Here is a 27,886-nt window from a genome sequence, read left to right on the forward strand (position 1 = left end):
AATTACTATTAAACTAGATATGGCATGAAAAGATGAAAGAATGAAGGGAAAGACAAAAGCAGAATGAAGAAAAAAGAGAAAAAATGAATGCAATTATCACATTGAAACACTGAAAAAATTTAAAAAATGGATATAATTTGTAATATCAAATAAAGGGTGAACCTATACAATTAACAGAATGAAAATTAAAAAATGAACATTAAGGAGTCTAAAATAACTCCTTGTTGAGGTACTTGAGATGGAGTGATTTCTTACTGGACTTTCCAGATGTGGGTCCCAACAGACTTTGTGAGGTATAGTAAGTGCCCAGACCTTCTCACTTTTCCTCTGAATTTCTCTGGACATGGACATAGTGATTGCACTAGTCATCTTCTTACTGGGTTGGGAAGCAGTATATTTAGTTTAATTCCAGTTTAACTCAGACTTCTGCTTCAAAAACTGTGCAAGACTCAGGCCACAGTGCCTCTCCACGCAGATTTCATCCTGCCTACCTCTGGTGTCAACTTGGTAACTCTGGCAGTTCCTTAAGAGTTCTCAAGAGGGTCAGAAGAAAGTTTCTTGCAATGGTTCTCCATCAACAAATTGAAAAAACGGAGCATTCCTCACACACCAGGTTGCTTTGTAGCTCTTGCCCTAGCTTAAATCAATCTGGCTTTCTCTTTTACTGTATTTCTGAAGTGAGCTCCTCAGCTTTGCTTCTCTTTCTCTCTCCCTTTTTAACTTCTCCCTCTAGGCCTGTCCTGATGCTGCAGGGCCAGGTTTAGGGCTACTGAATTCTTTCCTGCTTTATTATCCAATGACTTAAAATTCCCAAGTCTCCAAGTCTCTGACAGTGTAATATTTTGTCTCACTGCATTCCCTCTGTCACCCACTTTACTGATCAACTGCTCTTTGATTCCAAACTGCAGAGTTCCTGAGTCCTGCAGCCCACTTCTACTCTGCCATCTATTCCTCCACTGGTTCTTACCAAGGATGCTTTTTCTGACCAGGTTGTGGCTTCAGTTGAACCAAGAGATCTTTCTCTTTGGCCTCCTTCCTTTTGTGATAATTTTCTTTCAAAAGTTTCAGGAAGCTTATCTTGGCTTTTGAAAGTTTAAAAGAGTTTTCAAAATAATTTGGCAGTCCTGGGAATCAAACCCTACCTCATGCAGGCTAGGTAAGCACTCTACTATTGAGATTTAGGGTGTTTAATATACTCAACGTACACATTAATTCTCTTAACAAGAATCTTGCCTTATCCTTATTTTCATACAACAATGCCAACGTTGTAAATCCTTCTAGTTTTGCCATGGTAACATTTGTGGGGCACCCCCTTTTTAACGGTTCCATTTCCTTGAGATCTACTGTGTCATCTTTCTCAAAACTTTTGCACATTTGTGGTCAAAGGAGCAACTCCATGTTTTCTAAAAAACCTAGAAAACATATAGAAGACAACTCTCCCCTTTCCCTTTGTGTTCATCATTTTGGTGATTTCTGAAAAGTGGCGGCTCTCCCCAAAAAGTTTACAAAGATTTTAAGCAGTAAGATTTCACTTTTTCCAAATACATTTCTTTTACATTCAATCAGTCTTTAATTTTTTTTTTCTTGTACCCATAGATACAAGAAAATTTTGCCAGTGGATATCAGCATATCAAATACTTTTTTAAAGGTACTGGTATAAAAACAAAAAACAAAAAACACTGAGTTGCCCAACAGAAAAAATAAAATCTGGGTTATGTATAGTTAAAACCTATATGTATTTTTCCTTATATATGGGAAAGTTAGAAAGATTCATTCACTAGCGACTGCAATAACTAGAGGAACTTCAATGGTTCTTTCTTTTACTATTATTGCTTTATTTTAAGTTGCCTTTGAACTAACCAGTGTTGCAGTGTTGTCCCTTGCACTTGACCCTTACAAACCTGATCATACTTTTTTTTATTTTAAAGAGAAATTTGCTGATTTCCTTTGTTTAAACTACCAAACTCTAGGGTCAAACTCTAACTTCTTTTTTTTTTTTTTTTTTATGCTTTTTTTTTTTTATTTTATTTTATTTTATTTTTTTTACGTTTACATAGGGTAATGATGTTTATTATATTTTTCCCCTCCCCCCCACCCCTCCCACCCCTCCCACCCCTCCCACCCCTCCCACCCCTCTTTTCCCTCTACACAGTCCTTCTTTCCTTCATTCTTACCGCTCTCCTTAGCCTAACTCTAAACCTAACCCTAAACCTAATGCTAGCCCGTCCCACCCCCCATTATATGTCCTCATCCGCTTATCAGCGAGATCATTCGTCCTTTAGTTTTTTGAGATTGGCTTATCTCACTTAGCATGATATTCTCCAATTTCGACCATTTGCCTACAAATGCCATAATTTTATCATTCTTCATTGCGGAGTAATATTCCATTGTATAAATATGCCACAGTTTCTTTATCCATTCATCAACTGAAGGGCATCTAGGTTGGTTCCACAATCTGGCTATGGTGAATTGAGCAGCAATGAACATTGATGTGGCTGTATCTCTGTAGTATGCTGATTTTAAGTCCTTTGGGTATAGGCCAAGGAGTGGGATAGCTGGGTCAAATGGTGTTTCCATTCCAAGCTTTCTGAGGAATCTCCACACTGCTTTCCAGAGTGGTTGCACTAATTTGCAACCCCACCAGCAATGTATGAGTGTTCCTTTTTCACCACATCCTCGCCAACACCTATTGTTGCTTGTATTCTTGATAATCGCCATTCTAATTGGGGTGAGATGAAATCTTAGGGTAGTTTTGATTTGCATTTCCCTTATTACTAGGGATGTTGAACATTTTTTCATATATCTAGTGATTACTTGTACATCTTCTTCTGTGAAGTGTCTGTTCATTTCCTTAGCCCATTTGTTGATTGGATTATTTGTATTCTTCGTGTAGAGTTTTTTGAGTTCTTTATAGATTCTGGAAATTAGCGCTCTATCTCAGGTATGGTTGGCAAAGATATTCTCCCACTCTGTAGGCTCTCTCTTCACATTTCTGATAGTTTCCTTTGCTGAGAGAAAGCTTTTTAGTTTGAATCTATCCCAGTTGTTTATTCTTGCTTTTATTTCTTGTGCTATGGGAGTCCTGTTAAGGAAATCTGATCCTGAGCCAACAAGTTGAAGATTTGGACCTACTTTTTCTTCTATAAGATGCAGGGTCTCTGGTCTGATTCCGAGGTCCTTGATCCATTTTGAGTTGAGTTTTGTGTAGGGTGAGAGATAGGGGTTTAGTTTCATTCTATTGCATATAGTTTTCCAGTTTTCCCAGCACCATTTGTTGAAGAGGCTATCTTTTCTCCATTGCATATTGTTGGAACCTTTGTCTAGTATGAGAAAATTGTATTTATTTGGGTTTGTGTCCATGTCCTCTATTCTGTACCATTGATCTACCTGTCTATTTTGGTACCAATACCATGCCGTTTTTGTTACTATTGCTTTGTAGTAGAGTTGAAGATCTGGTATTGCAATACCCCCTGCTTCGCTCTTGCTACTGAGGATTGCTTTAGCTATTCTAGGTTTTTTATTCTTCCAGATGAATTTCATAATTGCTTGCTCTATTTCTGCGAGGTACATCATTGGGATTTTAATTGGAATTGCATTGAATCTGTATAGAACTTTAGGTAGTATAGCCATTTGACAATATTAATTCTGCCTATCCAGGAACATGGGAGATCTTTCCATCTTCTAAGGTTTTCTTGAATTTCTTTCTTTAGTGTTCTGTAGTTCTCATTGTAGAGGTCTTTCACCTCTTTTGTGAGATTGATTCCCAAGTATTTTATTTTTTTCGATGCTATTGTGAATGGGGTAGTTTTCCTAATTTCTCTTTCTGAAGATTCATCACTTATGTATAAAAATGCATTGGATTTATGAGCATTGATCTTGTAACCTGCTACTTTACTGAATTCACTTATGAGTTCTAAAAGTTTTCTGGTGGAATTTCCAGGTTCCTCTAAATATATAATCATGTCATCAGCGAACAGGGATAGTTTGAGTTCTTCTTTTCCTATTCGTATCCCTTTAATTTCTTTGGTTTGTCTGATTGCTCTGGCTAGAGTCTCAAGGACGATGTTGAATAGAAGCGGTGAAAGAGGGCATCCCTGCCTTGTTCCAGTTTTTAGGGGGAACGCTTTCAGTTTTTCACCATTTAGAATGATATTGGCCATGGGCTTAGCGTAGATGGCCTTTATAATGTTTAGGAATGTTCCCATTACCCCAATTTTTTCTAGTGTTTTGAGCATGAAGGGATGCTGTATTTTATCGAATGCTTTTTCTGCATCTATTGAAATAATCATGTGATTCTTAACTTTAAGTCTGTTGATATGGTGAATGACATTTATTGATTTCCGAATGTTGAACCAACCTTGCATCCCTGGGATAAAACCCACTTGATCGTGGTGCACTATCTTTTTAATATATATTTGTATGCGATTTGCTAAAATTTTGTTGAGAATTTTTGCATCGATGTTCATTAAGGATATTGGTCTGAAATTTTCTTTCCTTGATGTGTCTCTGTCTGGTTTAGGTATCAGGGTGATATTGGCTTCATAGAACGAGTTTGGTAGGGTTCCCTCCTCTTCTATTTCATGGAATAGTTTGAGGAGTATTGGAATGAGCTCTTCTTTAAAGGTTTTGTAGAACTCGGCTGAGAACCCATCTGGTCCTGGACTTTTCTTTGTTGGTAGGCTTTTGATGACCTCTTCTATTTCATTGCTTGAAATTGGTTTATTTAAGTTGTGTATGTCCTCCTCGTTCAGTTTAGGTAGTTCATATGTCTCTAGAAATTTGTTGATGTCTTCAAGGTTTTCTGTTTTGTTGGAGTATATATTTTCGAAATAGCTTCTAATTATGTTTTGTATTTCACTCGTGTCTGTTGTGATGTTTCCTTGTTCATTCCGAATTTTAGTAATTTGAGATTTCTCCCTCTTTCTCTTTGTTAGTGTGGCTAAGGGTTTATCAATTTTATTTATTTTTTCAAAGAACCAACTATTTATTTTATTAATTTTTCCGATTGTTTCTTTTGTTTCGATTTCGTTGATTTCGGCTCTGATTTTAACTATTTCCTGTCTTCTACTACTTTTGGTATTGGTCTGCTCTTCTTTTTCTAGTGCTTTGAGCTGTAGTGTTAACTCGTTTATTTGTTGATTTCTACTTCTTTTTTTGAATGCACCCCATGAAATAAATCTTCCTCTAAGTACTGCTTTCATAGTGTCCCAGAGATTTTGATATGATGTGTCTTTGTTCTCGTTTACTTCTAAGAATTTTTTTATTTCCCTCCTGATGTCTTCTGTTATCCATTCATCATATAATAGTGTATTATTTAGTCTCCAGGTATTGGAGAAGTTTCTGTTTTTTATTCTGTCATTTATTTCTAATTTCAATCCATTATGATCTGATAGAGTACAAGGTAGTATCTCTATCTTCTTGTATTTACTAACAGTAGCTTTGTGGCATAAAATATGGTCTATTTTAGAGAAGGATCCATGTGCTGCTGAGAAGAAAGTGTATTCATTCTGTGTTGGATGGTATATTCTATATATGTCCGTTAAGTCTAAATTGCTGATTGTGTTGTTGAGATCTATAGTTTCTTTATTCAATTTTTGTTTGGACGATCTATCCAGTGGTGAGAGAGGTGTGTTAAAATCGCCTAGTATTATTGTGTTGTGGTCTATTTGATTTCTGGAATTGAGAAGGATTTGTTTGACGTACGTGGATGAGCCTATGTTCGGGGCATAGATATTTATGATTGTTATGTCTTGCTGATTTATGCTTCCCTTAAGCAGCATGTAATGTCCTTCTTTATCCCTTCTGACTAGTTTTGGTTTGAAGTCCACATTATCTGAGATGAGGATAGATACTCCAGCTTTTTTGCTGTGTCCGTGTGCATGGTATGTTTGTCCCCATCCTTTCACCTTTAGTCTATGGGTGTCTCTTTCTATGAGATGAGTCTCTTGCAGGCAGCATATTGTTGGATTTTTCTTTTTAATCCAATCTGCCAGTCTGTGTCTTTTGATTGATGAATTCAGGCCATTAACATTCAGGGTTATTATTGTGATATGATTTGTATTCCCAGTCAATTGACTCATATTTGTTTTTGACATGCTTTGGTTTCTCCTTTATTTGGCTATTCCTTTAGGCTAGCGCCTCCTGTTGCTGATTTGCATCGTTGTTTTTCATCTCTTCCTCATGGAATATTTTGCTGAGAATGTTCTGTAATGCTGGCTTTCTTTTTGTAAATTCCTTTAGCTTTTGTTTATCATGGAAGGATCTTATTTCATCGTCAAATTTGAAGGTAAGTTTTGCTGGGTATAAGATTCTTGGTTGGCATCCATTTTCTTTCAGGGCTTGGTATATGTTGTTCCAGGCCCTTCTAGCTTTTAGGGTCTGGATTGAAAAATCTGCTGATATTCTTATTGGTTTCCCTCTGAATGTAATTTGATTCTTTTCTCTCGCGGCCTTTAAAATTCTGTCTTTATTTTGTATGTTAGGTATTTTCATAATAATGTGCCTTGGTGTGGGTCTGTTGTAATTTTGTATGTTTGGAGTTCTATAAGCCTCTTGTACTTGGTTTTCCATTTCGTTCTTCAGATTTGGGAAATTTTCTGTTATTATTTCATTGAGTAGATTGTTCATTCCTTTGGTTTGTTTCTCTAAGCCTTCCTCAATCCCAATAATTCTCAAATTTGGCCTTTTCATGATATCCCATAGTTCTTGGAGATTCTGTTCATGATTTCTTACCATCTTCTCTGTTTGTTCCACTTTGTTTTCAAGGTTAAATATTTTGTCTTCAATGTCTGAGGTTCTGTCTTCCAGGTGTTCTATCCTATTGGTTATGCTTTCTATGGAGTTTTTAACTTGGTTTATTGTTTCCTTCATTTCAAGGATTTCAGTTTGGTTTTTTTTCAGTATCTCTAACTCTTTATTGAAATGATCTCTTGCTTCCCGTATTTGGTCTTTTAACTGTTGATTGGTGCGATCATTTAATGCCTGCATTTGCTCTTTCATCTCCTCCTTCAATGCCTGCATTTGCTCTTTCATCTCCTCATTAGCTTCCCTGATCGTTTTAATTATGTACATTCTGAACTCCCTTTCTGACATTTCTTCTGCTGTGCTGTCATTGGGTTTTATTGATGTAGTATCTAGGTTTGTTTGGGACATTTTCTTCCCTTGTTTTCTCATAATGGTCAGTTGTCAGTGGGACCCTGAGATATTGCAGTTTTCCACTATTGGCTTATAGTGTCCCAGTAGATTTCCAGTGTATCACCTCCCAGCCTTCAGTAGCCTGCTGTCTTGGAGGAATCTGATAAAGCAGCTCATTCAAAGAATACTGCCCCTAGCCCCCTACTGGTTCCACGATTTGGAACTGGCTCTGTGCGGAAATGCTCTCACTGTGGGCCTGCACCGTGCAGCTGGCCGTGTGGGAAGAGCCCACTGCCGGAGTGTGGAAGACTACCTTGGGAAGACTCAAGCTGCCCTGCCCGGCTCTGCTAAGCCACCTCTATCTGGGCCTGCCACCCGGGCTGAGCTTTACCCAGTGGGCAGACTCACCCGTGGCTCCACTTCAGTCCGAGTCTCTCAATGCCTCCCCTTCTTAACTCCTGGGTTGTGGAGCGACCGGGGGTGCAGTCTCCCTCTAGGCCGCCATTTTGGATCGCCCCGTGAAGAGAGCCCGCAGCCGGAGTGGGCAGAGCCGCCTGAAGAGGTCTCCGGCTGCCCTGCCCTTATCCCTGAGGCTGATTGCAGATCGAGGCTCTCCGCTGGTTCTTTGCAGGAGTACACTGCACTGCAACGGCTCCGGGACTCGGAGCCTGCTCTGTTCAGACAGGCTCTCACTAGCGGGCCAGTTCCGTTCCGAGAACCTGGAGAAGCTGGCTGTGTGGGCGGGGCCCACCGCCGGAGTCAAACTCTAACTTCTTATAAGGCAAAATACCCTTAAAATCTGTCCCTTTCTCTATATCTTTTAAAGTTTCTCTCATTCTTCCTTTAATCTTCCATTTACTTGAAATGAATGTTATTGCTTTGCTAATTTTTTTTTTTATCCAGTAACCAAAATACCAGATCTGTCTATGACCATCATTTAGATTGCTCTTTTCTTTACTTGATTTAGCCTCCTTTGACATTTTTTTAAAATGTATTTTTACTTAATCTTTGAGTTGCAGACAAAAATCTTTCCTATTTTCTAAAACAGGCTGCAACTTCCTTGGAAAATTTTAATGCTGTATTGTTCACATTCACTTTAATGCCACTTAATTAGCATATATATTACACATATGACATACGCCACTTAACCAGAATGTATTGCATTGTTCTGTGCTTTAGGTAGAAAGTTTGTGTCTCATAGATAGAAAACTGTTAATTATTGCTATTAAAAAAGGTTTGACAATAGTTATCTTTTAAAAATTTATTTGTTATTTATTTCATACTAGAGATTGAACCCAGGGGCTCTTTACCACTGAACTACATTGTCTGTCCTTTTTATTTTTATTTTTATTTTTTTAATTTTGAGGCAGGATATTGCTAAATTGTCTAGCTGACTTGGAATTTGTAATCCTCTCGATTCAGTCTCCCTAGAACCTGAATCACAGGCACAAACTCATGTGCCCTGCCAATATTTGCCTTTTATAGGAAAGGGTCAGATTATTTTTGAAATAAATTTTGAAATGTTTGTACTTATAGCTAGCATTTGTAATTTACTTGCTATTTGTTCTGTTTGATTTTTGTTTTTTCTATACCTGCTTTCTTTTGTTTCATTTTTATATTTTTAACTATTCTATTTTATCTCTGCTATTGGAATTTTTAAAGTATGTACTTGCCACCATAAATTTAAAATATCATCAATATTTAAAGATTTTTATGGTGAGATTTTATGGTGAGTAAGGATGTTGACAAGTTTTTTTTCTCTATTTTATAATTAGAAGTTTTAACATAAATCTGCATAACTAGGTGAACAAAATTTTTTCAAATGACTGATAAATGATCATACAAAAATCACATGTGTAAGGTCAATATATTTTAATATAACAGAGTACTTTTATGGTTTTAGATTCCATATTAAAGTTAAGAAATCATCACTTGTTGAATATATTTCAAAGAATATCCACAGTAATGGGGAAAAGTCTAATAAAATATTCCTCCTTTTCAAAATACATATCTCTGTGAGGCTGGATGCTTTTCATTTTCTTCAACCAAAAAACCCTCACTCCTATACAAATTGAATACAGAAACAGATGTGACAGTCCACTTGTCTTTTGTTAAGCCAGATATTAGATTTGCAAAACTGTAAATTAATGCTATTCTAATTAAATGTTTTTGCTTTAGAAAATGCAGTTGTTTTCATAAAATATTATTTGTGTTAATATATAATTAGATGGTTATTGCTTTAAAGTGAATTAAGAAATTTGTCAAAATACACTCTACTGTCATGTATATCTAAAAAGAACACACACACACACACACACACACACACACACACACGTTGGTTTAATTAATACCATTACCAAACTGAAGACCCCATTTAATGCCCATTTTTGGTTTCAGGATCTGATCTAGGATCCCACATTCAATTTTGTTGATTCTGAGTGTTTCCTAATGTTTGGAACCAGTTCTCAATATTTCATCATTGTGTGTAATGGGATCATGAGATCAAAGTCTAGAAACTGCTGATTTAGAGTCACAACATTGACTTTCAAGAATGATTTTTGTGAACAAAAGTACCTTTAATGAATACATACACAGGTAATTGCACGCATCACTTAAAGTATTTTTATTCAGGCAAATCTAAAAATTCCTTTTGTACTGCTAATTTGAGTGACTGATTATTATCAGATATAGTTTAAACAAGCTAAAAGTGAAAACAAATGATCCTGGTTTGTTTCAAGAAATTATTCTTAAGGTTTTCCCATTGATGAAAAATTAGAAAGCATTGTTTAGTGGGACACTGACATGTCTAAAAATTGTATTTAAAATAATTCCTACCAAAAGACTGTCAGCAGCATATTCTGGCGATCTATAGTATGTTCTAGCTAGCTCTAAAAATATTATAGGCATCTCTCTGTATAGTTTTTTTTAATATACCAGTCAAATTATCATATTTTGTTTTTGATTAACTAAGACCGAAATTTAGCCTTGCTCAAAAATATATTAAAGTAAAAATAAATCTTATTCAAAATACACAGAGGCTCCAAGTCACAGGAAAATTGAACATTGACTTGAAATGTTTGCCCATTCATTTCCTTGGTGATTCTCAATGGTATATACAAGAGGGAACAGTATTTCTAGGTTTGTTTGACACAGCTGCAGAAAGGACCTTAGTTTGAATAAATTTATTGCTTAAGGAAAACATGACTGTTCAGAACTAAGAGAAGACATATTACACTACATTATCCAAGAAATAATTTACTTTTGAATATACCACAACCATGCGATTGTCACATTTGGTAATGGGCCTAAGATAATGTCAAATTTATTAACTAAATTCTTCCTACCTTTAATTCTAAAACATTACTGGAATTGGGTAATATATCTAAATCCATTTAATGTCAAGGTTTTAATTTATTATTTCTGTCCTATTCAAATATACACTTTGTTTTTCTTAATGGGTTTCTGCATTGTTTTATTTAATCATTCACGAAATGTTGGTGAAAATAAGTATATTTAGTAAGTTCTATAATTTTTATTGAAGGTTTGCTTGTTGGCATTTGATATATGTTTTGTCTCAGAAAAGATTTATGGACTTTTCTCAGAATTTATAAGAGATTAAAGTTAGGTAACCACTCTATTTAATCCCTTACAATTTAAATACATTATTTCCATTAAAATGAAACTTGGCCTGTAATGAGACTAGAAGAGAAGAACCTGAGCTTGGGTAATTACCTTGACAGCAGTCTGATTATTTAGCAATAAACCTGCAATCACCAAAGCTGACCAATCATGTGTATCTAAATTGGGTAGAAGAAAGTCAACTTCTGGAATTTTTCTTCTCTTTTGTTTGCTTCATGATTGATAAAGGTGAAAATAATAAGAAAAACCAAGGAGAGAATTTTTATATTCAGTATTCATCTACAAAGACTTCAGAAATGGCTTTCCTAAACTCAATTTAACATCTGGTTTACAATGAAGAAGAACGTGCCTTAGGATAGATCAATTGATTACTTCATCTACTTCTTTAACCTAATAGTACACTGTAGTGTTCTAGCTTCTGGATTATATATATTCTGTCTGTTTATTCAGGAATACATTCCATTACTGTCTTTTGGACCATATGCAAAGCAATGTGGTTATACTGAAAGACACCCTGTCTCTGACTGTAAGGAGTTTACAAATCAGTTGAAATCAAACAAACCCAACATGCAACTAGCCACAAAAGATCATTTGAGTTTATGATTAAAGAACTAACTCATTGCAAAATGAGTGATCATGGAAGTCATGGAGGAGGTGAGGCTTAAGTTGAATTTTGCAGAAGGCATTGACTTTGTGTAAGTAGAGGTGGGAGGGCAGAGGTCTTTCTAGGCAGAAAGATTAGAGTGAGTAAAGACGTGAAAGAAAAAAAAAATACATGTGATGTGATAGGAAGAGAAGAGAGCTCCATGCAGGGAGAGTGTCATACATGTTTTCTCTGTCACTGATTTCTAACTTAAAGACAGAGTTCCTGGTACTGCTAAGATAATTTCAGTGGTACTCTATGTAATTCATTGTCTATGCAACTTATAATTCTGACATATTTATTTTTCCCTGTCATTCCTCTTCACTTTGAACCTCACTTTCATTCTTATTTCCTTTCTCACATTTTAGCTTCTATTTGTAGCTCCAATAGACATTGTTCCAGGTATTTTAATGGATTTGCTTTTATAAAACCTCTTGAGTTCATTATGTCTGTACAAGAACAGGAGAGGGTTGAGGAGAAGGTTCTGGTAGGTGATTCTGATTGTAAAATTTCTCCACATGCAATTCTGAACTTTTAGCAAATAATCTCTTCCTCAAAGGAGGTACTTATTGTTAAGGCTTATGTTATGAATAATATGTCATGTTTTTGTAAAATATGAAAGACATGATATCTCTTAAAGAATGGAACACTTAAAGTAGACCAAAATGTCATGATAGTCAAGAGGGAAAAAAAAGATTTTATTGTGATATCGTCTTTAAAAAATGAAATGTTATATAATGTCTTATAATTCTGTCTACATGCTAGATCTTAATATGACTAAAATGGATCAAGGATTAATTTTGAATGGTATAACTTTTCAAAAAAATGGATCTGATAAAACATTATCTTCTTCATTACATGTTTAACAGGATAACCATAAAGTCATTTGTCCTGAGGATCTATTGTTATAAATGTCATCATTCTTACAACTTTCTTATTGTTCTGTGTCTTCTTTAAACTGTTGATCAATCTAACTTTCCTAAACATTAATTTTCTAAAGTCTTTGTGTATATTTCAAGAAATCTTACCATTTTAATTTCCCTTTGCAAGTGATTTGCATGGCATTATCAGACATCTCAAATCAATGAGAGACTTATGATCAAAGATATCACCAGACACTAGACATATCCAGGGAATAGTGTCATTCATTAGTGAAGGTTTTCAGATTAGGATGACTTTGGCTTATGTATGCAGCATTAGACAGAAGTCACTCTCTCTAGGCAAGCACTCTACACTGAGTTATATCCCCAGTCCAATATTGTCTTATTATGTGATCATCTGCTTGGTTTTTCTATTTTTAAAACATCACTCTTATATTTTAAAAAAAGAGGCTTTTAAGGAAATACTTTGTATTATTAAATAATGGTAGCATTTTGTTATGAAAACAAGACACATCCACTAATAGAAAATGTAAAGAACATAGGGAAGGAGGAAAAAAATCACCAGAATAATGACTGACATTTCTAGTATTTTCTTTTAGTTCTCCTGTGTGCTATACAAATTTTATTTTATTTTGCTTCATTTTTTTTTTTCTTAATAGTAAGAAACAATCTTTTGAAAACCCTCAAGTGGAATGAGTGGGTGATATTTACAGACCAGTGAATGTCTGGAAAAGGACCAAGAAACCCGGCCTGGATCTGTGGAATGAACACAAGGGGAAATGTCCTCAGGAAGTCAGATGGAAAAAAGGTTTTCTGGAAGGAGGCAGAACAGAGGAGCTGGGGCACAGACTTCATGGATCACAGGCAGAAAGGAGGAGAAGGAAGACTGTAAAAGTGAGACAAAGATGGAGAGAACACAGCTCAAGGCTTTTTGAGATCATGTTCCTGGTACTGTCATTAGAAGGTAGTTTCCTCCAAAGATCAGGGAAGAGGAGATGCATGAAGGACTCTCCAGGGACCCAGTGGAGGTGAAGAGCCAGTACTGTACGGGCCCTGGGTATTTGCAGGAAGTTTCTCCTGCGTTTTCCAGTATCAAGATTAACTGACAAAAGTAGGTAAATTATTTTAGCATGTGATTGTAATTTTATTTCGTCTATTCTATCACTCAATGAAGCTAGCTGCTTTTGCCCCAGTGTGCAGTAGCAGATGTAGGATCTTTATTAGGAGACAGTTTAAATGTATCTCACTTTCAATATAGTCACACACTGCATAATGACATTTTGGTTAATAGCGGAGTGCATAGATGGTGGTCCCATACTATTATATCACCTACTGACATTGTAGCCTTTATGAAAAAATTGCTTAAGGTCACATTTGTCAGAACATGTCCAGTTATTAAGTGAGGAATGACTTAATGAATGACACAACTGAAGATTTTTAAGATCTGCCTTTGGTTAAATTTCGTTGCTTAGTTTTTTTCTGGAGGTCAAAAAGAATGGGGAACAGTGTAGGTTGACTGTACAGAAAGTTCCTGCTCATTCTAAACGTAAGTTTATATAGACTAAGTGTTCCTGGCAATTGCTGAGGTTGGCATTTTCAAACTTAAGCGAGAATCAAGACTCAGAAGTGGAGTTGTGGGCTGATGAGAAAAGTCTGGAAAATAGGCTACTGGCCAAGATGAATCTGGCCTAGGTACTTCAAAGCCTCTTGGGTCTATTTGTAGGATCATGATTTTGAACTAGGAAATATCTTAGCACTGTTTTGTCATAGATCGGTTTTTAGTGAACTTTGTTATTTTTTTCTCCTTGAAGATATCTTAACAATATTCTTACCGTGAGGCAAAGTTTATGTCATACCTATGTTTTGACTTATTTTATGGAATGACCAAGGGATGTTTAACAAATCAAATAATTTGTCTCAAGTACTTACTATTTTGTAATAGCTGTATTAGATGTTATCTTTTTTTTTCTCAAACAAACTCCATTTAAAAATTTTCACTATTAAATATTTTGATGTTTTTAGTGTCAGTTATTTTATCCCATAATAAATCTATGTTCAAATTCTGATTTTTAAAGTGTTACATTTCATATTTGTAAGTTCACACAGAATTTAGTATAAGTATTATATATGGTCAATGAATACATTCTATCCTTAGTTTTCCTAAACCTAGATACTTGCAAAATTATTTTGGTAAATGATTGAACCCACAGTAAATGTTCTCAACAAAAAATCATTGCATAGGGATATATGTGTGTGTGTGTATTTTGGATCGATTAGCAGTTCATTAAAAAATAGATGAGAATGAAATCACAATTTTGTTGCTTTTACTTAAATTTATATAAAAGGAATAAAAATATAATAATTCACAGTGCATCACAGTGTGAGTATATTTTCATCATTTAATTACTATTTGAGCTGGGCATAGTGACACATGTCTGTCATCCCAGCAGCGCTGGATGTTGAAGCAAGAGGATCTAAGTCTGAGGCCAGCCTCAGCAACTAAGCAAGGCCCTAAGCCACTTAGCAAAACCCTGTCTCAAAGTAAAAAATATAAAAGGTTGGGATGTAATTCAGTGGTTAAGTGTCCCCGTGTTTAATCTCTAGTACAAAAACCAAACCAAACCAAAACAACAACAATATACCTCTATTAATCAAAATATATCATTTGGGACTTTATCTCTAGAATTGCATTTTTGGATGATTTAAAAATAAATGTTGGAGGACTCATTTGATCATAGGGAGAACAGTAAACAGAAGTCCTATTTCCCCAATGGCCTTTCTCATGATTAAACAGGAATTGTTCATCCAGAGCTTCTGAAATAAGATATCCAATTAGGGCACATGAAAACCCCTCCTGAAACTGACAAAGGAGTGTTGAGCATGGAAGCTGAACATGACCTCAGATGGTTGGAAAAGCTTCTAGGCATTCACTTTTGAAACAGCTCTTGTAAACTATGATAATAACTAACAACTTTGGTTTAGGTTTAAGTTCTTCAATATTCTAAAGTTATTAGATTCCAGATAAGTATAAAACATAGAGTATACGAATTTCATTTGGCTAAACAGTGTTAGGGAATATAAGTGAGTGGATTGTTCTTCATTCTATTCAACATTTTCAAGCCAATAAATATTTCTGTGAAGTTAAAGTCTCTATTTGTTATTACTCTGTCTTCTGTTTATGATGTTAAAAATGAATTAAAATGGCCAACTGCCTAGATGTTCACTAGAAATTCTGCTTATTTAAACAACATGTTATGAAGAAAACTTTGCACATTTCAGTAAGTTCCTAGGATAGCCATTTTTGTACTTTTAAGTCTTTTAAGGTCTTAATTAGAGAGATTGGCCTGCTTCATTTAAGCATTTCATATATATATATGAAATTTTATATATGAAATTTATATATGAAATTTTAACTGTACAAAGTTGACAGAATCTGACTGAGTTTCAAATAACTTATATTAGGCCTGAAAGTGGATGCCTCATATTTGGTATGCAAATATGTTTTTCAGCTATTAGAGGTAATTAAAAAATTCTCACAAATGTGAACTTGGAGAATTTTGGAAATTGCTCATAGCTAAATATAAATTTGTAAAACTCTCCTAGTTTTGAGCCTCATTTGTGAACTTCTAGCTCAACACTTACTGGGTAGCACAGGAAGGGTTGGTGCTGGTAGAGTGAACCTACAGTTCAGTCTGATTTTTATAATTTCTATTATTATGGTTTCTCTTTAAATTGGGTCTTGATATATTTCTTCAGAATGGCCATAAGACAGCCACTTTCTAGGTGAGTCCTAACCAGAGCACAGGTGTGTGTCAGGTGAGACACAAGGAGGAAGTAAATCCAAAACGCATGAAGCAGAACAAATTTATTGCTCACAGGTCCCCGGGAAGTTAGGGGTGCTGATGGGAGGCCTGTGTGCATTCCAGGTGTCAGGGAACTCAACCAGTAGGTGAAGAATAAGAAACAGAAACAGGAGAGAGGGAAAGATGAAGAAACCTGTGGAAATTTGCCTTATTGAAAACAATGATTGTATTCCCTTAGGTTTTCCTATGAGGGTTGTGAATTGGTTGGTTTAAAGAAAACCCATGAGGGAAAGACTTATTTATGTAACTTTGGTGTTGACCATTAGCTTTAGCATGGTGAGCAGGTGTCGGGTGTGTTGCGTTTTAAGTCAACAGGATTCGGGATTATTATTATTATTATTATTATTGGGGATTATATTGCTAACAACCACATGGGAAAAGGGAGGGGAAATTTTAACTGTACAAAGTTGACAGAATCTGACTGAGTTTCAAACAACTTATGTCAGACCTGAAAGTAGATGCCTCATCAGAAACTACATTGAAAAATTTATGACAATGCTGGGCTTCACTTCCTGCTTTTAGTTCATCCTTGCAAGAAGCTTTCAAATATCACTTATTTTGCTTTGTTAAGCTTGCAAATTTGAAACATTATCAAATAGGCTATATAAAAAGCAAGATTTTTCAAGAAACATTTTCTGAACAGAATAACCAGTTTCACTGATGGATAAAAAATAGTGCCTCTGCTTTTACTCTTTCAGTTGATCAATGTATCCAGATACATTATTCAGTACTCTCAGTCATAAAGTTCTTGAAGCATCTCTTTTAGAGGCTAATATTTCATATTTTCTTGCACTTCTCAATCTGTGATTAATGTTCGAAGCATGTACACACAATTCATATAAAATAAAAATAGTATGTGGGGAGTTTTCAGTAATCCAGAGATTTTTCAAGTAATTGAGAGCTTTGAAAGAGGCTTTAGAAGCCAAACCTTGGACTCAGTTTGCAGCGAGGGAATAGTGAGTTCTCCATTAAGGAGACAGAAATGGAAAACAAGGGAATCCGTATTATATAAAGAGGACTCAAGTCAATCCCAAAAGCAATATTTCTTTCTTATGTTGAGTAACTCAATATTCATAGAAGATATCTCTTCCTCTGTCCCACAACCTTAGCACGGCCTTTTAGCCTTAGCAGTGAACTCTATTATAATTAACTTCTTTTATGTATGTGTGAAATTAGAAATCAGGCCTGAAATGAGCTCCAGGCCTCTGTGTCCCCACCTCTTTACTATGGAATTACTGAGGGACTATGAACTACTGTGCCATGGGAGAAGAATATAAGGCATGATTTATTAACATGTGTCTGCATGTATCTTATTATTATTTGCAAGTCTTAATGTTAAGCAGTCACTTCAAGTTTTATAGGACGTAATCTGGTACATGTAAATAAAACTCAAAGTTCTTAAAACAAAATCATAAAAGTAGCATATTGCTATCAAAGAGCAGATGTTTTGTGGTGTCAAGTTGAATATTTATGATCTTAGTTAAGTCAGTCACTGAAACTGACAACACAGAACAAATTATTTGAATATCTAAAGAGGGTAATTTCATTAGATAGGTGCTGAGTCTTTGCTTTGCAAACAAATAAAAAGCAAACAGATTTTTTTTTCTTATGAAAGAAACTTAATACAAGTCTAAAGTAGAAAAATTCTATAGTATATTCAACAGTTTTGATTCCTAGTGGTGAGTGAGCCATAACAGTTAGGTTAGATATCTCAATTAAATTGTTAAATACTCCAATCTAAGTATCTGAAAGTTGGAAAATTTACTCTGTTTGACTCTTGCTATTTTGAATCCTCAACCAAAGTAACTTTAATGATTAAATTTAACATAAAAGTGTTTATTTAACGAACAACTGGTTTATTGTTCTTGGAAGAATTTCCAGTTTATTCTGGCTCTTTTGTAGAAGGTCACATAAAATAATTTGATAATTTAACTTCTGAATACATCACTCACACTTTTTAATAGAAAGGATATTCACCATTTTTCATTTATGTAATGACACAGAAGTTCATAATTGAGTAAAACCATACATAAGGTCATGTAAATCCAAATACTTAAATGAACTTGAAATCTGGTATGCCACATCCCTAGTGTGTTGTGTTGTTATTCTGTCTTTGCTAGTGACATGTTAGTCTGATTCCTCTTCAGAGAGAAGCATCATTTACAAGTTCACTCACTTAAAAGAATTCTAATTTAGTGCCCATTATTTGACACACTTAGTCCTAAGAAATAGAGATACCATAGTGAACTCAACAAACATAATCCTTGACCAAGTGAAATTTTATAGCCTTTAAAAAATATTATGGTAAATTTGACCTCTAGCATCTATCATTATGTTATCAGTTTTTATCATATCCACTTACCTACTTATCTACTACCTTCACTGCAAACACAACCAGGCCTTCTTTTGTTAACTGATTTCTAAACTGATAATGTTTATATCAAATTTGAAAAAAAAGTTTTGAAGGTAAAAATTTGAACTATCAGTTGTATAGATTCCTGTAAAATATTTCAACTAAAATGCACATGATTCCAAGTCAAAAACAGATGCACTGAAAGTTTTACCATTTTCTTTCCTCTGGTCCATTGCTTCATTAAAGCTCAGTGAGTAAAACTGATTGACAGGTAAAGTAATGTAAATGCAAATGCCTGAATCCACAATAGGGCAGCCCCTTTAGAAGGGAATTGATAGCTCTATAAATACAGCACTAACTAAATACTTAGTCATGTATTGAGAATCATCCACAAAACACATTATTTTGTCCTTTGAAATGCTTTATTATTGTCTTACAGTCATTAAAATTGCTTTCTTAAAATGACATGAAATAGGTGTTGATAATCTGCAGGTTATATATAAGAAAGAACTCATTATATAATCTTATGAACTAGCAGACCAATTATTCTTTGAACCAAACCTTCTGCCACCAATAATAGAATGCCAACCATATTTTCTTAATTGGCTCATGAATATGTTAAGAGACTAGAGTTATGATCCTTTGCATATTTATTAATTCTTATATTTTTCTATTTATCTTGAAATATCAAATTTGACAGAGGAAGAACTTACATTGACTTGGCTTACTTTTTTAATTCACAAAAATATTTTAGATCTTATCTACATAGTATATACATAATCTTAATAATTTTATTATTTTTTAAAGTGGCTGGCGTATTAGTTCTAGACCTGCTCATTATTTTGCATTAATCCAAAACCTCCTTTTCTGTAGTTTGAAGTGCTGTATCAAAAGCTTGTCAAGTAGATCTAGTTGCTATAACTATCATTATACAAAATATTCTGTCAAAACTGTTTTCACTATAAACCAAATAACAATTTTATTAGCATAGTTCTCTGTCAACACTAGGTACTACATATGTTCCATTTGATACATATGGTAAAAGAGATCGTCTGAGTGGTAGAAGCAGAATTCTGTCTGGAATTTCTGTATTTTCAATACCATGACCATCTTCTTGGTTTCTAACTAGGAAAAGCCAGAATAAGTATGAAGCATTTTCCTGTCCTAGAATAAAAGATGGGTCATAATTAGAAGACAGTTTAGGTCTTCAGAAGGCTAAACAGAAAGGATAGCAAAGTATCAGTGCATGACCAGATCTAAATAGAGAACTGAGTCAAAGAAAGATTTCCCTGTTCTATAATTACCCTTCAGTCCCAAGCACTATTGGCATGTCTAACTGTCAGAATTAAAGGACTATTTCCTGAGGTATAGTTCTACCTAGCATCAATCAATGAGAAATCATTCATATATTAAGATCACATTTTCTCCTACTAATAATTGAGATGAAAAAATTATCTTGACTCCGTGTGCTAGCACAATTCTTCTGCCTTTGTTCCTGTCATGGGCATTCTTGAAAACTGGAAAAAAAAATACATTTTTCTAAAGTGTATATACCTTCTCTTTAGAAAAGTACCCACACACATATATGTACACATAAACAACTTTTATAAACAATTTTAAGAATTTATATTCTTCCAGGTATCCAGCTCTAATTCTCTTTGTGGTCATGGATTCCAGGATAAGAATTTCCAACACCAGAGAAAAAGGAAATTGATTTTATCAGTGCAGTCCATGTGTCAGATTATAATAAGTACTGTATGTGTACTATCTTATTTAATCCTTATGATAAGCCTGTGAGGTTTTATTGTCTCCATTTTTCTAATGAGCTGGTAAGCATCAGTGACTTGTCCATGGTTAAGCCATGCATAAATGAAGACCTTAGAATACTTATTAATCTGTCTTAGGCACTTATTATTATATTCTCCCATTCTCCTCTTTCTTTTTTTCCACCCTGTGAAGTTAATATTCCAGAATGGTCATCACAGATTCCTAGTTTTAGCTCCTCACAGTTGATTTGGTTTCCTCACCCTGCCTGTATTTATTCATCCTTACCTTCCCACTGGCAGCTCCTGTGATGTGCCATGGCTGGCCTTCTGTGCCATGTCATCTCTTCTGATCTAAAAAACTGCACGTATTCATCCACTCTCTCCCTACAAATTACCCAAAAAATCTAGTCCCACATCTGTTCCTAAGCCAGTTCGAACTGAGGCAGGAAGTCGATCACAGCATAGTGGGTTAAAATAAATTATTTTAACAAAAACCCCACTAATCTTGCATTCAACAGTGGGGCTCCTAAAGGTCCATTTCTACCTGTCAGATGAAGAATCCAATGTGTCTAGTGTGTGCTTATTTTTGTAAAAATAAGCCTCTGTAGTTTTAATCTTATGGTACTCCCTATTGAAAGCATATGAAGACTTTATCTTGGAAATTAAATAAAAGAGAATAACCCTTGAGAGTTAAAACTTTAGGTCATGAACCAGAGCAGAGATAAAGGAAAGTTATGGAAGGTGCAAAGGAATGGTTCCCATGTTAACAAGATTTGATTGTAGCTGGATTTTCCATGTTAATTTATTTAAATAAAGACTCCACCTGACAAAATAAGGGTTGGCCAGTAACAGAAATAGAGCAGAGGGAGAGTTGCATGGAGATAAATATTGGCAGTGTTAACCCAAGGATACTTTAGGGAATGTATATCACTAAATTCACCTTTGAAACTCAGATCACTCGCTTCCCAAAAAAAGGTGTGGACAGAAGTGAGGAATTTTGGGCAACAAACAGCATGTTCTGTAACCATGCAGTAGAAGGATATATTCCTATGGCAAGTGAATATGTTTCCTGTTTTCTTATCATATTGCCATTAAACCACATAGGTGTCGAGTCACCTTTCTATTAATTCCATACTTACCTAGTGACCTCATTGTGATCTGGTTTTCTGTTTAGTTCTTCTCACAGGTAAGCATTTGCTGCTCATATAATAAGCTAATAATATCATTGATGTTTGTGACAGTGATGTTTTCAAGATGACCAAATAAAGTGGTCTTTGGATGCTATTTGATGTTTCTTAACAACAACTAAGTATTTGCTGAGCTATTCTGCTCAGTATGGCAATTACACTTACTGAATTTTTCAAGTCAGGATGTACACGTCTTTTCTAGTCTTAGGCACATTTGAGTTAGGGTCATTCAGGTCCTCATCACCTGTTTCTCGAATCATGATCAGAAAGGGAAGAGTACATATACTACGGAAGGAAGGCAGACCCTCTGCACTGGCTTCTCTGTTTGAGGCCTTTCCCGGAGGAGTCACACCTAGCACAAGGCTTCTCTTAATAGCATCATGACCAATTTCATCTTTCTAGATAGATTTTATTCCATTGTCTGCTCTAAGATAGGACTGAGTTTCTCTTTTCTCCTAATTCCTCTGTTGGTTTAGTTCCTTGGCTCATTATGTATCCAGTTCCTTACTCTATCACAATTCTGACCATTTGGATGCTCTCCAGATGCTTGGAAATCTTAGTTTTCTTGAACTGATGATAAACTGCCACATCCTGTTCATGATTCTACTATAACCTGTCTTCCCCTTGGACTCTTTTTTTTTATACATTATTATTTTTAATGTCCAAAGTTTGTAATACAATGGCAGAACTTTCTCCTGCACTCAATTTTTATAAATTCTAAATGGGCTGGTGAGGCCAATAGGGATACTTCTTCTTGTCTAATTTGGTTCCTGAGAAGACTTCATTCAAGTCCTTAATGGTCATCTGATCAAATGGAATTACGTTCTTCATTTTCTCCAGCTGGAAAAAGCAGAAATGTTTTTAAAGAAAATAGGGCTGTTTCTCATATTCTTCAATCCTGGCCTTTGAGAGAGACACAAAATTAGCACAAACTTTTTACATCTTCCTTTTCTTCGGTATCCATCTGTGCAGTATATGTATCCTCTGGCACAGGAAACTTCAGGGCATTAAACTTCTTTTCAAAGTCATCCACCGAGCCTGCCTTGGCAACATTGGCCTTGTAGTAAGCCCAGTCCAGAGCTGGTGGTTTCTCAGTCAGAGTAGCCAACCTGGAGGTGAGGGTCTCATTCCAGGACTTCAGGGAGTTAGCAATAGCCTTTTGGTTTCGGGGAATGATCTCCCCAAAAACTACCCAGTCAATGGTTTTAGAGCAAGTTTGTGCCCAGTCATCTTGGAATCCTTCACCGACCCCAGGAGAGCACAGTCCCCCCCTTGAACTCTTGACTGAAGAACTTTAATAGAGATGAAAAAACCGTAAAGGATGCTTCCTAGCTATTTAGTGTGTCACAGCCCTCTGGATCTGCCCCCAGGTGTCCAAGATTTTAGGAAAGGTGTGCAGGCACTGATACTGCCTCTGGGTTATGCCTGAAGTTTCTAGATCTATTGAAAATGCTCCTTGGACTGTTTGCCTGTCCTTATTCAAGCTAGCATGCATGGTTAGATTAGTTTTCTCAACACTTTCTTCTGCATGGTCCCATTTCCTTTCATTTCCTAATAGTCAATGGTAGAAGATCTTAAATGTCAAGCCAAGAAATAGGTACATAATTAAGTTGTGTCTTGTTAGCAAGGTATGTTGAGCCCCCGAAAATTTATAAAGCAGAGAATGTAGAATGAATTGAAAAAGGAGAACATTTTTAGATGGGAATCAAATAATCTAAAACAGGGGTCAGCTATCTGTGAATTGTGAGCCTAACTTGACCTACCACCTGCTTTTATAAATAAATTAGTTGGCACACAACTCTAGCCATTTATTTGCATATTGGTGTCTTTTGCACTCCCATGGAAGAATTGAGTAGTTGTAAGAGAACGTATGGTATGCAAAGGCTAAAAAGTGTTGACCCTTTGCAGGAGAAGTTTGGAGACCCCTGATCACCAGGATGATTAAGTGATGAATAAGAATGAAAGAAGTAGTAGTGAGGGGCATTGAATAATTTTTATTGCTAGTTCCTGTTAAATGTCCAAGAAGTTTTTAAGTCCCAATTCATCTCAAGTATCACATTTAACTTTAAGAGTAGGTCGTCAGTGTGAGTTTCCATGTTCATGGTAAGGAAAAATAAAAATATGAAACCTACTCTTCTAATTTGTTAGAAAATAGTAAGATATTACATTTGAAACTTTGCTCACCTTTCATATGAAACTCTGTTGTTTGAGAATAAGTAAAGCATCCAGTCAACTCAATGCAGGTGAAGTGCAATAATTCCAGAATGAGGGCAGAGGTAATGTCTCAAGTGTCAAGCAAAGTGGGGAAACTTTGTAGAATTATAAGGAATGAGAGCAATAGGCATGCTTGAGTTCTCTAAACAAAAAAGAAAGCTTTCTGCAAAAATAGCTCAGTAGGCAAGTGTATAGATAGAATTCTAGACAGATTTCAGATTTCTATTATGTTAATAGAAATCCTCTTCACAATCCAATCTATTTCTCCTTTTGCCATGACCTTTCCCCTACTACTTCATTAACATACACTTTCTCAGGGAAGAGATGACATGGAATATAAAGGATGAAATGCCAATATTACCTTGGATTCTAAGTTCCATAGACTCTTGAGACTCATAGCAGAGAGAGAATCTTGAAAGCCAGGACTTTTGACCTGTAAGGGTCAGGATATTGTATTTCTGAATGGCTAGAAGACTTCTAGTTTCTACTATAAATAATTGTTTGGAAACATAGTATGCTCAGAGAGGATGTGACTTTGCTTTAGAAACTTGTGTTGAGAAGGTGCCAGTCCCATAGGATAACCTGGAACTGAGTTACAAGTGTGTGAGTTCTAGAATTTCCAGTATACTTAGGGTAGGGAGATACTGAAGGGACCTGTGAGCTGTGGTTCAGAATGCCTGAGGAAGAAATAAGCCATAGAGAAGTCCTGTGTTTAGTATGATCATTAAGACATGGAGAAGCAAGAGCCCCAGATGTTACCTGGGCAGATGGGTTTCAGGAAATGACCACAGAGTGGTTGTTATTTAAATTTTTTTTTGTTCTAATTAGTAGCACATGACAGTATAATGCATTTTGACACATTATACATGAATGGAACATGACTTCTCATTTCTCTGGCTGCACATGGTGCTGAGTCACACCAGTTATGTAATCATATGTGTATATAGGATAATTATGTCTGCCTCATTTTACTGTCCTTCCCATTCCCACCACCCCACTCCTCCCCTCACCCCCCTCAGCATAATCCAAATTTCCTTCATTCTTCCCTTACCTGCCCACCCCACCCCACTATGGAGCAGCATCTGCTTATCAGAGAAAACATTTAGCCTTTGGCTTTTGGGGATTGGCTTATTTCCCTTAGCGTGATATTCTCTAGTTCCATCCATTTACCTGCAAATGCCATAATTTTATTCTTCTTTAAGGTTGAGTGATATTCCATTGTGTGTATGTACCACATTTTCTTTATCCATTCATCTGTTGAAGGGCATCTAGGTTGGTTCCATAGTTTAGTTATTGTGAATTGAGCTCTAGAAACATTGATGTGATTGTGTCACTGTAGAATGCTGATTTTAAGTCCTTTGGGTATAAAATGAGGAGTGGGATAGCTGGGTCAAATGGTGGTTCCATTCCATGTTTTCTGGCCACAGTATTTTGAGAGAGTGGCTAATTGCTTTTCCTACTCCTCAAACAGGGTGGGGCTGTAAGTGGAAGAGAACTGGACAATGTAAAGCCCTCGTCATGGGAAAGAGAAAGATAAAGAATCCCTGCTTAATAAAAGAAGACTAGATAGCACATCAAATATCTCATTAAAGACCAATGAGAATAAATGCAGACAAAGAGTGGTATCGGATAATAGATCCTCCCCAGTGTGGTGGTGCTGGATCTGAACCAAAAATCGAATATGATTCTAGAGATAAAGGAGAGGAAAAAACTGACTGAAAAATTCTGATGTTTCTAAGAAAATTCTGAATGGGCTCTAGAAATTTTAATAGGGATGAATCAAAGATTAAGTTTCTGTCTGTAGAAAAAATTCTCTTGAGATAAAAAAGAATATTTAAAGTATACAGCATAGATTTATACTTGGTTTGTACTTGCCATTTATATATCAAGAGAATTTCCAAAAACTATTTGCTTTTAGGTAGTAGGATTATGATCATGTTCTAATTTTTATATATTGTGTTACACATAATGATTTTTTACAATGGAGAGGTATTATTCTAATCAATGTAAGTGCTGATATGTTCCCAAAGCATTGGGTTAACTTTGAAAAAAAAATGTGTGCACAGATTACAGAAAGATAATTTTGGTCATGTCTTCTTATATTGCTTCCCTAACTCCCAGTTGTGACTATATTCTGGGGAAGGGGATAGCATCACTCTCCCTGGGTGTAGATACATGAAGGGGTCTTTCTCCATCAAGCAGGATAGTGAGGTGACCCTTAGAGTGCACAAACAGTCCATCACTTGGGGGAAGAGGCAGTATAGCCAAGGAGGTGCTTACTATTGCTGTGTTAGGTTACCACACAGAAGAGAGAGAGATAGATAGATAGAGAGAGAGAGAGAGAGAGAGAGAGAGAGAGAGAGAGACATAATGGCCCTCATATAAATCACATGATCCTCCCACCTTGAGCATCATGGCTGTCACAGACATTCTGATAACACCAAATAAGTCTCACTGATGAATCATCTCATTGCTTGTATTTTTTAGTGTCCAAAACAATGCATAAATCTAGAATCTCATTTCAATGTTTTTCAGATTTACACCTTTAATACTCTCATTGAATAATGAGAAGAACCTTGAAACTGACCATGAGTTTCTTTTTATTGCCTAATGGAGAACTGTTTTCCCAATAAGCATAAAATGCCTTTATCAATATTAATTCTTTAGGTTATTGATGATGATGTGAAAAATTTATTGGTGTAAAGAATAAAAGTACTTTGAGGATATAAGAAATCTTTCATATGGGTGCTGGAGTGAAATTGTTTATGTGGAACACTTGGCAGCACATTTAGAAAGCTGTTTAATAAAACTTAATCTTGCTGTTTTTAAGTTGATATTTATTTATTTGATAGTGGGGATTGAACCCAGGGACACTTTACCACTGAGCTACATGCTCAGTCCTTTTTCGTAATTGTTGTTGTTTTGTTTTCTTAAGACAAGGTCTCCCTAAGTAGCTTAGGGCTATGCTAAGTGGCTGAGGCTGGCCTCGCTTGAACTTGGGATCTTCCACCTCAGCCTCCAGAGTCACTGGGATTACATGTGTGCACCACTGCAACCAACTGTAAACTGATTTACTAATACATCTATTAAGTATTATATACAAATAATGACCTGTAACCTGTGCTTTTTGAAAATTTATTAAAAATATAAATGATGTGTGTGAGGGGAAGGAGGCTAGATAATTCATAGGCATATATTTGCAAAAATCCTGGGAGATGGAGAGGTTTGTTCTTTCAAATAGGAGACCTAAGAAATACATAAACCAGTTTATCTTAAACCTGAATGGAAAGAAACTGGAATTGAGATGTTTTCTTTTTCTACTCAGGAGCATATTTCATGTATAATTATTATCCAAAGGGGCTACATTGCATCGTTGATTTAGGTTAGCTGAGCAAAAAGAATTTCGTACTTCAAAGTTCAATTGGAATAGGCTATGACAATTTATGTCTTTACTGACAAAGATTCAAGGAGCTTTAGGAAGAAGATGAGATGAAATGATAGTTTAAAATCTTTCAGTATTACTAATGAAATTGTCAAGATTGAAAACTAAGACTGTGTATAAAAGAACTTGCATAAACTTCAGAAGTAAAATACTGAAAGCCAGGGTTAGCATTATTTCTACCTCAACAAATTAATTGCTTCTATTTTATTAATCAAACTTAGTCTATAAGGTTTTTCCCTCTTTTTTCCTTTATTCCTAGACTTCCTATTTTATTTACCATAGGTCAAAACTTACTGTCAGGTGTATGTATACAAATATAAGAACCAATCACAGCCTGTTAGATAATTCTTTGAAAATGCAACTTTTGGCTGTGCATATTTATAATAGGTAGTCTGTTCTGTTCCTAAAGCTTTGCTGTATTTTAAGAATTTTTTCATTTTCAATAATTATCAAGTTACCACTTGATCCTCAGAATAGCTGTCATTTAGGGATTGGTGTTATTTGCATTTGATAAGTAAGGAAGTTGGGGATCAGCATGGTATACCTAGATTGTGTTAGAGCAAGATCAAGGAATTTTATTTTCTTTCAGGGTGAAAAATTTAAGGGAGAAACTGGTATTTATTTAAAACTGAAGAACAAATTGTAAACTTATGTCCAAGAAAGATCTAGAGTGGAAGATTAAATGATTTTGGATGTCTTCCAGTCATATGTATGATTGTAATAGATTTCCAGTTATTTCTGTTTTATCAAAATGGTGACTTGGG

At 35.4% G+C, this 27,886-nt stretch overlaps 1 long non-coding RNA gene and 1 pseudogene across 1 annotated transcript in view; one reads left to right on the forward strand and one right to left on the reverse strand.

Moving 5' to 3' along the window:
* Positions 1-14,326, forward strand: part of LOC124985507 (uncharacterized) — a 90,799-nt gene extending 76,473 nt beyond the window's left edge. The window contains exon 4 of the long non-coding RNA XR_007108872.1: positions 12,957-14,326. This is a non-coding gene — a long non-coding RNA (uncharacterized LOC124985507). The remainder of the gene's footprint in view (positions 1-12,956) is intronic.
* A 7,848-nt stretch (positions 14,327-22,174) lies between these two features.
* LOC124984364 (ATP synthase subunit d, mitochondrial-like) lies at positions 22,175-22,696 on the reverse strand (annotated as a pseudogene).
* Positions 22,697-27,886: the final 5,190 nt, after the last annotated feature.

The sequence above is a fragment of the Sciurus carolinensis genome, chromosome 5, assembly GCF_902686445.1.
Source record: "Sciurus carolinensis chromosome 5, mSciCar1.2, whole genome shotgun sequence".
NCBI classification, from domain to species: domain Eukaryota; kingdom Metazoa; phylum Chordata; class Mammalia; order Rodentia; family Sciuridae; genus Sciurus; species Sciurus carolinensis.